The following is a 13,876-nucleotide window of genomic DNA, read 5'->3' as shown; positions in this document are numbered from 1 at the left end:
AAATCTCTTAAAATACCCAGCTCAAATTTCCACAAACCAACAATTCCCTCATCAATTTTGACCATGAAACTTATGTAAAGTTATGCCACTGTGATTGAATAGCTGACTCTAACCCGCCCTTTTGGACAAGACCACAGACCGCTGGCTGCTACGGCTGCTACGGCTGCTACTCAGTAGCTCGGAGGGTGGTCTACTTGCCAACGCTAATGCATAAATAAGAGCGCATCTAATGAAACCGCTGTCAATCAGAAAACCCGTTGCTACGCCTGTCACACACTCGCCGAAGGGCTCTTCATCACTTCAGGGACTGTCACCCTGGAGGGCAGAGATTGAAAAACCATCCCCAGGAGCTGCCGCTCCATCCACTTCAACCAGGTTTGATGTAAAGTTTCATTTCGTAAACTATATTATGCTGATCCACACATCAAAAGTACCGGGAATGGGTGGAAAGAATCAGTAAAACTTTTTGTCCAACAAACTAGACATATTGGACGTTGTCGATTCCAATGGGGCAAAAGTTGTAACTGAAAATGTTTACCATTCGTAGGTATCATCATCACCCATTTGTCTTTCCTAGTGGGGGCACAATGGGAATCGCTGGACACAAATTGGATTGTGATAGAGATTAAGATTTTCTTTAAGCCGTTCAAGCAGCTCTAGCACAAATAAACAAAATATAAATAAATATATAAATAAGAAACGCTTTCTTGTTCTACCATGTTTTTAAGAAAGAAAGATGAACAAATGTTTCATAATAAAGTTATGAAAATCTAAGGTTCAATGTTTCATTTATCCTTCAAATTAGTCTCGAACATATTGATGGAGGCGCCTGGTATCTCTGGTTCAGTAACAAGCAAAGATCAAACACATAATAAACATTTAAAATAGTAAAATTTAAGATTTTAATATATTAATGCAAAAACTTCTATACGAAAATAAATACTAAAAATGAAGAGACTATTCAGTCTTAATCACCATCTCACTAAATCAAGACCCTTTGAACATTTTTTTTCTTCTATTTTCAATTTGAATTGGACGTCTATCCACTCTTACGAAACGTTTCATTTTACTGCACCAACAAAAATACAAAAATATTTACAAACTATTTACCTCAAAGTAAAAATTCAAAATTTTATCCCCATCCAAACCCACTGTGCACAGCTGAAACGCTAAACTTCGTGCAACATTTTACCATGGCTTGTCGTTTCTGGCCCCCGATTTGCATCATCATCACCGTCATCAGTATCATCATCATCGTGCCGGTGCTTGTACAGCCGCTTAAGAAGCGTACGCTTGATGCATGTCTCTTCAACTAAATGGTTCTTTGGAGCAGTCGGAAGGAGAGAAAGCGTACGGCAATGAGCCGAGGACCAGGTTATGTATGCATATGTTAGCATGGCTTGAGTGGAATTGTGTGTGGCGAAGGAAGTGCAAGGCGGTGACGAGAGCGACGGGCGAGTGTTGATCCATATTATTCCATTATGATGCTAATACAATTTATTCGCCGGACACTCACGTAATGCAAACAAAAATGCCGGAAGAGGCGGCCGCACGGGGGCACACAAGGGACGACCATGGACCACCCAATCAGCTTGGTCGTTTCTCTTGCTCTTTCTCGCTTGACACAGGCTGAAAGAGAATTCGAAATGAAACGAAACGGAACCGAAATAATCTTACAATCTGTTACATAAAAATTGACTCGCTCCATTTCCGATTGGAGGATCCCTTTTTTTGTTGGGGCAGTAGTTTGAGTCGAGCGGTCTTTTGGACCATTTTCGGAAGCCCTCTTCGAAGCCCATCCAGTGTTGAGTTGAGTTGATTGGGGTGAAAAGAGTAAAAAGGCTGCAGCATGGTATGAAAAACGAAACTTAAATCGTGCTGCGTCACGCAGGTTTTTCTATTTTCGCTTAGTTTTGTTTTGTTTTGTGTCTAGAGCAGGAAAGTGGAATGTGTGTTATTATGTTTTCCTCGCATCCGTTTGTCCCTTGAGCGTCAATCGCATGAACGGCTCTGAAAGGACCTGCCGTCCTCGATCAGGATGGAGACATGTGTGCGAGAACGTAAACAGAGAGCCACTGCTCCCTAATGATGTAATCTGATTACCGCGATAACTTATGTCCATCGTAAATGGTCGCGCACCATTCAACCCCTTGGCCATCGGAACCGATTAGCGTTGACGAGCTCGGTATGGACGACAGCAGCGAGACGGAACATAAAAACGAAACGGCACTGCCTGTTGAGGTTACGTTCGGAGAAAACAGTTAACAGGGGCCATGCGGTTGACACGGGTGTCACAATGTTAGCTTGGATTAGTTTCTTCCATTGAAGATTCAGATAGCGGTGAAATAAAATCTCATTGCGTGTACATTGGTAACGTTTTTCGGTTGGTGCAGAATGACTGCAGTTGTACCGCTTTTCTGAGATTGTTTTGTGAGATTGTATTGTGTCATATTTAAATTATTTGCTTTAGACTTCATGTTGATATCCTGGTTTGTGCGTTAAAAAAGACCGTTTCTAAAGAAAGCAATAAAATACATAATTCAAGCAGTTTAAGGAAATATAACTACGCTCATTTTTATTCTTAACGAAATTTAAACAAAAAAAAATCTCCTGTGCCTGACGTATGAAGACAGTAGCCTAAAATCAATGACTTAACCGATTCAACGATAAATATGCAGCACTTTCGTGACCTTTATGATCCATGGGGCTGAATGTTATCGATGGTCCAGCAAAATGAGGCGTTGATGAATTGCAATGCGGACCGTACTTCGAAACAAGGAGGAAGACTTCAACTAATCTAGTTGACTATTTATGGGTTCAATGAAGTCAGTGGAACATGAGGTCTAAGGTCAAGACCATTTAACATCGAAACTTGTATAAATCTGGAGATGAATGCTGTTACTTTAGGCAAAACCTCCATCCTTATACATCATAGAAGCAGTCCCTTAGGATTTAGGATCGATTCGTACTCAAAACTCACCGTTTTTGCGAGGAATAAAAAGCAGAAGAATACTTGTAAGACTTTGTCGATAATGAGCATGACAACGAATGTTCTTGAAGAGCAGTCTCATGCGATTCTGACTGAGACTTGTGAAGAAAATTGTTACTATTTTTCTAGTGCTATTTTCATTTGATTTCTAGTATGTGGCTCCTCATAATCGTGCTGTCCTGCTGTGTTAAGACTAGCGTCGCTAGCGCCTCGGCCACCAAAACGGCTGCTAATCATGAGAAATGGACTGCTATGTTGCAAGAGCCTAACTTACTGAAAGTAACGAATACTTTCAAAAAATTCATGTATTTTTTTTTACTATGAGATCATTTCATACCTTTCAAAGTATTTTTTCAATGATTTTTCTACCTTGGAAGATTGTGTCGCTCTTGACTTAAAAAAATTTATGAGATCCTCCCTAAGAAAACCATTCGTAAATGCAACAAGTGTCATTCTAGCTAACACGAATATCCACTCTACACACACCCTAAGCTAACATGAAACTATGCCTTATTCCTTCTCACGATTTCTCAAATATCACAAACGACACTCACCAGTGAAAGTTTTCCGTTGTCCATGTTCACAAAAAGCCCGCCGAAAAAGTGTGTCCTCTGTGTCCGTGTGCCCTTTATAATTCGTGTTCAAATCCTCGCGCTACGGGTTTTCTTACCCAATCAATCCATGCCGCGAACGAGATTGATGACCGGCTTGTGCATGTCCATCAACTGGTGAACACGGTTCAGGATTTTTTTTAACTCGACAGAAAATGTACTGCGACATGCCTGTCCCTAGAAACACGTTTCAAAGAGTAAGGTTAAATAGAAGAAAAAAAGCTCCACTCCACTGCATAGGCCACCATGTTTGACAAGACTGCCATTGTGGAAATAAAAAAAAGGTTCTCGTTTGGATACAGATAAAATGAAGCAGGAAAACCCAGAAGCAACTCAATCAATAATTGGAAATGGCAAACAATGGCAAAACCACAAGCGACAACCATAGGGGATGAGATAATTCAATCAAGAGGAACGCACAGCGCCGCACGATTGACAGTCGCTGTCAGTTTGCATTGCAGCTCCAAACAACGACACCGCCAGAACGGGCAAGGAATGAAGATTAAAGTGGAGGAAGAACAATTGCCTTACGACAGCAAGAAACGCAACGAACGAATAAAATGGATAAATTTACGAATTCTCAATCCCACACGTTCGTTCAGCAGTCACATCGTACCGTTCTCTTATGCAGCTACACAAACAGCGTCTTTTCAGCAGCAAATAACGTCCTGTTACTACCAGCACCACTACTTCTAGCGAAACTGGTGCTATGTTTCAAGCATGGGTTTGTGCAAACGTCACCCAACTAATGAGTTTCGCATGCATTAAACATAGCGCCCCCGGGATGGGTTGGCATCGTTTGGATTCTACATCCGGCTCAACAAGCACACTCACACACATGGGAAGGTGGAGAGATTTGACATAGCGCGGGAGATAACACAGTTGACCCACATACAGCCCCACGGTAAATAGTGTGTGAATTCCCGTGCGAACATTGTTCCACTCGCGAGCATAATTAATTCGGCAACGAGCTAGTATGGAACTTTCTTCCCATGGCGATGAGATGGGAACGCTCCATTTTCGGGTTGCTGTGCTTCGGGTGATTCGATACGTTCCGAGAGATGAACGAATTTAATTTCACGCTTGTAAGGCAGCTTTCGTTGGCCGGTGTAAGTGGCACACGTTAATATATCATGCGATAATCTGTGCTCCCAATTATTGCCATTTTCGTAGAGTGTAGCTAGCGTCATTAATTATGGATTGCAATTCGTTAGGATTCCATCGTTGTTCATAAGCTTACTGAAAGCATTATCTCTATTCTAACAACAACACCAAAAGAAGATGTATTAGATTTTTTTTAGTTCATAAAGAAATGTATTAGATTTTTGCAATTTATTAAAAAATATTCGTAACTAGATATGGAATATGTTGATTTTAATATTATAATAATTGTAGTGTTGAAATAAAACGATTCTCCGAACCGAACTTTAAACGAAGTGCTATGTTTTTATTTCTGTCAAACTATGTCAAAACACTGATGGACTGGGACTCTTTTTTATGACGTTAACAGCATAGAGTTCTTTTGAGTTTACATAGTAATTTAATTGATTTAAAAGTTGAGGTAGTAATGCAATGAATGCCTGGACCGATTTAAGGAAACATGTTTGCTGCTCTTTGATGACTTGTTTCTCCTTCCAGAAATGGTCAAAATGGATGGATTAGGAAAAGTTTAAAGCTAAAATATTGAAGTTCACTCAGTAGTTTCTTAAATAGTTAATAGTTTTGTAACACTCACATTACAACACAATTGATTGCTGATTTTTATTATCTTAAACATCCGGTGCAGTCCTATAGCCCTGTGTTGGTGGCGTTAATGGATAGTCGTCTGAGATTTCTCTCAGAACAATATAGGCTTAAAATATATGTATTTAAATATTAATGAATAAAATGAATTTCATGAAACCAGAAACTTTTAATCTTTCAACCTCTTAAGGCCAAAGCGAAAGGTCTTGGTCAGAATCATCCTTACAACCACGTTCAACTACTTAAGTTATCAGTGGTCAGAATGGGTGAAAGTAAACACATGAAAGCGTAAACCTTAGACAAAAATTCTATCCATTAAATATCACCAAAGGACCTCCTCAGGGTTGTGATTTGGGACGCTGATTGCTAGCCACCTTCTATGTGAGGAACAAGAAGTTTCAAATATATGTTAAACTTAGTCCATAATGAGAATGAAAAAAATATTCTTAGAGAGTATCTGTATTGGTAAAAGCTTTTGGCGCACTCCATTAAAAAAAACATTACTAAGTCATAACACAATTACCAACATTTAACGGTCTATAATTGCTCAACTCTCAAATCAAAGGTTTAATAAAGATACACACTAGCATCTCGTATGTCAGATTGAGTTAATCATCTAACTACAAACCCCCAAAGGAAAATACAAAAACTCAGAACAACTCGCCCCACTTCCTGCAGATCGTTTTATTTCCCGAATTGGATTATCACAAGCACAACCGACAACAATCTCCAGCAATTCCTGGAACTATTCATAATTTAACCATTCGTGCTGATCCTCTTTAGCCTAGCATAATCACATTTCCCACCACCATCACTCGCTCAAAAGCTCAATTTGTTCCATTCTAGTACATCATCCCATCAACCATCGAGTGCCCGAGCACAATCTCGTGCGCCATCAAGACAAAGTGCCACCGCCCACGTCAAGCCAACAGTCGATTTGATGTTTGCTCTGTATCTGTACCCTTGGCCCATTTACTACATGGCACACAATACACTACACAACTCCACCGAGTCCAGCATGCTAGAACGGGAACACACATCATACATCATACAGACAAACCCGTACGACGTGTTGGTGGTGCGAAATGAATTATTCACACCGCACGGAACTCGAGACGAAAATAAACTGTCTCCTTCCAAAATACACCGCCAAAACGCTTCAAACGCTTTCACACCACTTTCCATAGCACATTATCACAACCAGCAGCAGCAGCAGCAGCAGCCCCTTTATTGCTATTTACGAACACTTCCAACCGCTCCTCATATCAGCTCCTGCAATCTTCTCTGCCATTCGTCAACGCACAACGGCGAAGAAGCTCACTTCTTTGCTTCAATTTGCGACGGAATGCACGAAGTGCGTACACGGTTTAGGCGACAGAATGGAACGTGCTGGAAATATCGATGCCAGGTTTCGGATTTCTTCCAACCGCCTGATGGACTAACTCTATTTTTCGGGATTGCTGAATAAAATATCCTTCCACGGAGCAGCAGCAACCCTCCCAACGGGACAAACAACACGCGTTTACCACAAATCCTTACACGCTTCGGCGGGATTTCTTCTGCTTGAGTGCCATCCAACCGAGGGACGGTGGAGGAAGTTACGAGGCACAAGACAACATATCTAACAATCCGTGACAATGCTGGTGATCGTGTTTTTGGGTGATCGTGGGGAGAGAAGATGTTTTCTTGTACCTTTTGTAATGTTATGGATTGTTTAAGGGTTTTTTCGCTAGTCAATGATACACACACACAACAACAGTAATAATTCGTCAAATGTTTCTTTCTCAAAAAATTGCTTCTCGTCTACGCACGAGAGCTATTTTATCTTCAGAAACATCCCTAAAAGATCCGATGGATAAGCTGGAAAGTTGAAGAAAGTTCTGTGATATCGAACAAGTAAAGCTATCCCCAAAATAAAATAGACAGGCTGAAAACCCCACCACAGAATGAGCAAACTAAGACAGGATGCTTGCACAACCTTGCTCGTAAACTCCAGCCTGTGGCCTGTGTGGGATAAAATCGCCAAAGTGGGACCTAATCCCGACAAAAGTTTACCACCGAAGGGCACAACCGGGTGTAACGGTTACAGCGCAGAGCAAGAAATGTGACCTCGCCTCGCGTATCATTCGTCGTCGGAAGTACCGAAACACGGTGGTAAAACACGTCCCAAACATTATATTAACACTTCCCCGAGCGGTTCCCGAGTGGTGGGTGGGTTAGGCAAGGATAAATCGTAACGGGTCGTAAAGCTTGGGCAAATATAAAACCACGAAAGCCACGAGAAAATTGAGCCATCTGCTTAAGATAACCTGCTGCAGGTGGCTGCGGGTGTCTTTAAACGAACCCTGGAACATACCACAACGACAGCGAAAAAAAATGGTTAAAGAAATGTGAGCTACCAGGCGTCTCCATCACCCGTGCGTACATTGATGGAGACGCCTGGTCGTTCACGACGAACCCACAAACATTGTACAGCTCGGATGGACTATGTCGTTTGCTTTTTTCTTCTATTTACTTTGTTGTGTAAACTTTAACCTCTTGGTTCAATCTATTACACCCGACTCGTTTTTGGGTGTGATTTTGAAGCGCAAATGTTGCGCTGTTTCCCTGTGGTGTGTCCCGTATTCCCGTGCACGAAATGCTTTCTTGCTTTTCCCATTTAATAGACTCACGCGAGTTGGAACGCTTTTTTATAGCTGCAATAACTCACCACAATCTCGTCTGCTGGGCGCTTTCCACGCGCTGAAGCACAAACGAATTTGAGTATTGAATAAAATGGAACGTTCCCCAGGTTTTTGCGCATCTCCAAAGCCAAAGTAAGAGGAATAAATTGGAGTAATATGCTTTTTGGGCCCAGAAACTGACCGGGCCTATTTTTAGGGCAATGTTTCGTTCACAACCAATTACTTTTCGTTGGTTTTTTTTTGTCGTGATGAGAAAACAGAAAACAGGAAGCGAAGAATAAAGCTGCGGTAAACCAAGGTTTGGTTTGGTAAGAGACAGAATCTGACCATTGACGACTTAGCTTGTTGTGGTTATATGAACGAAAGAACGTTGCTCTTTGATTTGACACTTTCCAACGTCAGCATATTTAGGAAACTTTTACTGGGAGAGAGAAAATGAATAAATTATCCACCAACTGGGAAAATTTGAAAAGATTTCTTCTCGCTAATATAATTATTCATCGCTAAAAGGTTTTACGCTCCAAAACGCACACTTAAGACTTTACTTCATCCATCACATTCTTACTTCTCTTTATATTTCCTCGAGAAAAATTTACCACTAACGCAATTACTAAACATGTTCAATTAAAAGTTAAAGCATGAAAACACCATTACACAGGAGATGCAAGAGCACTAGCACTCAACTCTCTCACTCTCTTGCTTTCAACTTGTCAATAGTTTCTGGAAGCGACCACAACCTCTAACTACGCTATCAAGGTTCAGAAAATCATCGCACGAACGCCGAGAATACCACTGACAGCGTAATGGACGCAGCAGCAAAGGTAACCCGAAGCCGAACGGCCACCAGGTTGACAGCGGTTGAAAGTTAGCGTTGTACGAAAAGCGAACAATTTCACGCCATCTTCGCTCCCAATCGTAAACCGATACTTGCCAGGATCAATTTATTTTCCTCACCCATCTGTTACCGGTAGGGTTGTGACTAAATGCAATTGCGCTAAGAAAAAGAGATCGAGAGAGAGAGAGTGAAAGACACGCAAGTGGAAACTAACTTCTGTTGCTACTCATCCTATTTATCTGCCTTCCAATTTTCTTTTCCTTCTGTATTAACAATTCTGTTCCACGCCAACAACCGTAAAGAAGTACATTTTCACACCACGTGCGGTGTAAGTGGTTATCCTGTTGCGTTGAAGCATTCCGTTTCCAGCACCATCCTGGCGTAACGTTCAAGTAGTAGGGTGGGTTTGGAATTGCAAACACTATTTGCTACCGCCCATGACACCGTCGGACGGCTCAGCAAACCCGGATCAAATTACGAGCTACTCGTTTTCGATCGAGTGTTACGATCGAGTACCCTCCGATGAGAAGCTCGGCAATGACTTCAACAACACTCGTTTGGCAGAAGTTTGTTCAGCGAACGATGAAATCTTTGAAATCTTATCCGAAAAATGAAATAAGGAGGAGATAAAAAAAAGGGTTCGGAAAAGCAGTTCAACCCACCTCATCCGATTGAGGTCCGATTGCATCGAACGGTGAGTGTGGATGGGGTGGGGTAAAAAAGTTCCCGTAATGGTTTGCTGGTTTGTTGGTGAATCTGTTGGCTGATTGGCTTTGGCAAAGCATACTGTTCCAGGGCAATCCGGCACAAAAGCCCGTGGACAATTTAACGCCCCTCCTAGAGCAATCGAAACGGGTGGATGTGAACGTGATGGAGAAAAATAGTTTTAACCGAAGCGAACAAGTGGAAAAACGGATGCTTCGGCTCATCAGAAATTGGGTTGCGGATGGTTGAAAATGAAGAGTTTGTTGGATCAGGATTTACCTTACCTAATTTCAATCCAATGCTTACGGTGGTAATACACATTTCAGCAGCTATTTAGAATGGTTACGAACCATACTGCCCCAGGGGATTAAACCGTTGTGATCATACAATTTGGAGTAAATATTTCATGGTATTGGAAATCCTAAAATCATTCAATCCAACAACCCCGATCCACAAAATCGGAAAATTATTATAAGTAAGACACTTTCTTACTTATCTGGCGCAACAACCGCGTCGCAGTCTTGGTCAAAATTGAACTTCCCTTATGGAGCATGCCTCAACGCTATCAATCCATCTCAGCTTGGGCCTCCTCTGTCCATGCAGACGGCCTAAAAAGACCTACTGTCTGACTCATCCAGTGTCACTCTCATGTCATGATCAGCCCACCGGAGCCTGACAAGTCCAACTCGCCCCGATGGCGTATCACCGATGAACTCACTATTATGAAACGGCGAGTGGCCTAAAAAGACTTTCCATTTTGGAATGTCTAGTGCCATTACAAGGACATGATAAGCCCATCGTAGCCTGGTGAGTCTAGCAGCATGATTAGGTCACCGAACAATTCATGGAGGCCACCATTCAAACTGCTCATCCATCATCATTCTCCACCACAACTAAGGAGTTTGTAAATTTTAAGCAAAGTCTTTGTCTCAGCTCCGCATGTGAGTACTGAGACTGTCAGCGTCCCATACATTCTCAGTAGTTTGGTATGTTACGGGAGGTATTTTGACTGACTTTTGATCGCAGAAAGACGTAAATTTTGAAGAATTCTTGAGTGTCTTATCCTAAAGCAACAACAAAGGTAAAATTATTCTTAAGTAAAGACGAAGTAAAGTCGTGGAAAGATTAAACGTATAAATAAATTCTAGGATTCAAGGAAGCATCATGGTTTACCAATTGACAGCAAGCTTTTCATTTCATTATTTTAAAACCTAAACGAGCAAATAGAAATGAACATCCACTCAAGCAACCACCTAATGACCCCTGGAATTGCATTATCTCTATCGCCAACGTTCCACAAACGCTTTCCACGAGAATCCTTTCATTATCTACTCGCCCCTTCCATTAGCGGCGGACATAAATTTAATCTACTTCCTTGCGGTTTTAATTTATGATCGAAACAGGTAAACCCGTCGCTATCACTATTGCACAAACGAAGCATAGAACCACCAAGCAAAGGACGTGTATGAATCTTTTTATTTTGCCCGGAAAAGAAAGCCTTCAAGAGGGAATAGCGAGTGAAGCAGACAGCAACAGCAACAACAATAAACCAAGGATCTATTATCATTCATGAATTCCCCGTAGTTTCGACCGGTGGATCGTACACCGGATTTTGGGCCATCCCTAATTTCCCTTGTGTGCTTCCGACGGCCGACCGACTAACCATTCCACAGTTCACGATTAGAAGTGGTGTACAAAACATTCCTTTCGGCGCTGACTGTTCCAACCCAAAAAGGAGCTTTATTTCGTTTGCTTCCGGTGGCCGGAAACACTGTCTAATGGGAGTATAACATCACACAGAGAACAGAACGGAATAACGTTCGCCGTGCTCGTGTTCATGCCGTGAGTGGAGTAAATTTATTATATTTTTCTCACCTCAGCTTCTTTGCTCTGGGACGACTTGTCGGGTTGGTGGAAAGGTTTCACCGGAAGGAAGCGATAAGTTTGCGCGCGTTCTCTCGCTCTCTCGCATTTCTGTTCCTGTTTGGGTCGGACACGGTTCGCTCACGTCTACGGTGGGCACTTTTCTTCGGCAACCCTTTTGGGGGTTAGTAATTATTCAATTAAACATCCTATCGGGTGCTGAAATCTGCTCCCAAGCACAATCCATCAGTTTTCCGACAGTCTGGAGGAGGAAAACGGGGGAAAACTAACACCGAAGCTAGCTGAGAGTGTGTCGACGGTCCACGTTAATTTCTTCGTGTTACCGAGCTGATGTATAATTTGGATTTTATTTATGATTATGGTATACTTAATAGCGGCCATTTTTTAAGGGGAGATTAAAAAGCAAACATAAGTTTTATGATTTCCAATTAAAATAATTATAGCTCTACCAGCGGGAACAGATTTCGCCCAATAACGTCGCTTTTAATTACATGAACAAATGTTGATCCGCGTAGCGTTTTATGGCACCAAACGCGATTCACTCCCTGCGCCCAATCAAAATAAGGCCCACCAGCACGCCTAGCTCGGTGCCAGTTGAATCTGTGCCACACCGACGTATCACACCAAACACCAACCCAGGTACCGTCGTCTTTCGGCTGGCAAATTCGATTAATTACTTAATGTACACTCAAAACCAAACCCATTTCACCATTTGTTGTGTGCCTTTCAGTGTAGTACCGGCAAGATTCGCTCGAAACAAATCACTAGCACTACCAGCCGCCTAGTCTAGTTCGTCTCATAGTTATGCCAGCCCCTGTTGCTGGGTGTGGGCTCCTCGTATTGTGCGCTTAAATCAACAGCCACGGCTAAAAGGTAAACCCGGATTCAGTAGCCCATTGCTGCAGGTTGTTTAATTTAATTTGCAATCACTTGCCAGTTGGTTTTGTGAAGGGCAAAACAAAACGACACATTTTGATTAAAATGGAATCTTCTGGACGGATTCAAAGAATAATACGAGCAGTGCGAAAACTTTAGAAAAACATCTGAGAAGGCTTCTGCTATGGGGATAATAATTTGAGAATAAACCAATATTGTTTTAAGCTATGGTTTGTGGGATAAACCATTATTTTTAATGTATACCACAGTTTTCTATGAAAGCAGCTGGATAGCGACATGGTATTAATAAACGTGTGTTACTTTTTTTCAAAAATAACACTTGGTAAAATAACAACTTAAGTCCGAAAAAAGAAGGCCTGAAAATGAAGCATTACTCCGAAAATAACTCCTACGATGACTTCTGGGAAGATTCAAAATGGTTCGGTTCTCAATAATGGCACTGCTTACGCCAGACGAGGATTCCAAACACAAATTTAATTGTTCCAAATCCCAGGAAGGCATCGTTGTTCACAAAACGACTTGCGAGAAATTGTGCAGTTTCTGCGGTCAATCGGAGGATTGTTCACGACTTCTTGCTAGTAGCAATATTGCAGAGTTCTTGGAAGCTTATACCAATCGGTAAAGCACTGGCAGTTTAATCAGAGCGAATATAATAAAAAAAGAATTAAGTTCAACAATATGAATATGCCGATTATCTCTACGGCAGGACCAGGGTTCAAATCCCTTTTGGACCGTTCCCTCGTAGTGAGAGCTGACTAGCTAACTATCATTATCATTAAGTCTAGTAAGCTTGAAATGGCTGGAATGACCTAAGAGAAATCTTTAGGCCAAAGAGAGAGAGAGAGATAGATAGAGATAGATAGAGAGAGAGTGAGAGAGAGAGAGATAATATCTCCACATAACTACGTTCAGTAATGATTAAAGGACTTTTCTTCACTCTAGGCAATTGATTCCCTAGAACTTTTGTACTGATAGTGTGGAATAAGGTCCTGCTATTATAATTTAGGATGAGTAAGTTTTTGAAAAACTATATAGTTTAAAACATCGTTCACAGGCATTTTTTATCTTGAAAAAATTTAATCTGGTAAAATCGTTATCAATAATCTAGCTACTGAGATGCATTCTTGTTTTATTTACATTTAATAAGTGCACGCCACCTGAAATCACCCATCAATAAATCGAATATAATTCTTAAGATAAAACATTGTATTAAGACTGGAGTTAATTAAATACTTGCTCAAACACAAATAATCATTTCCACAAAAGCCTTCCCACACATCAATCGATTTTGATCCTTTGAGAATACTGCTCAATGTCATCGTAATAAGAATCCACGTGAAGCAAAAAAATATACATGAAAAAAGAGATTAGATTATCTCTATCCCTCCCAAGAATGGCACACGCAAGCTTACAACTTTGCCACCCTCGAGGGAAGGATAATATGAAGCATTGCCCATAATCCCCAGCAACTCGCCCCTGATCAGCACCGAACTCGAACTGATGTAATTTGATTTGCTATATTCATCCG

Source organism: Anopheles stephensi, chromosome 3, assembly GCF_013141755.1.
Source record: "Anopheles stephensi strain Indian chromosome 3, UCI_ANSTEP_V1.0, whole genome shotgun sequence".
Classification (NCBI taxonomy): Eukaryota; Metazoa; Arthropoda; class Insecta; order Diptera; family Culicidae; genus Anopheles; species Anopheles stephensi.
The sequence above is the reverse complement of the archived record's forward strand: the minus strand, read 5'-3'. Positions refer to the sequence as shown.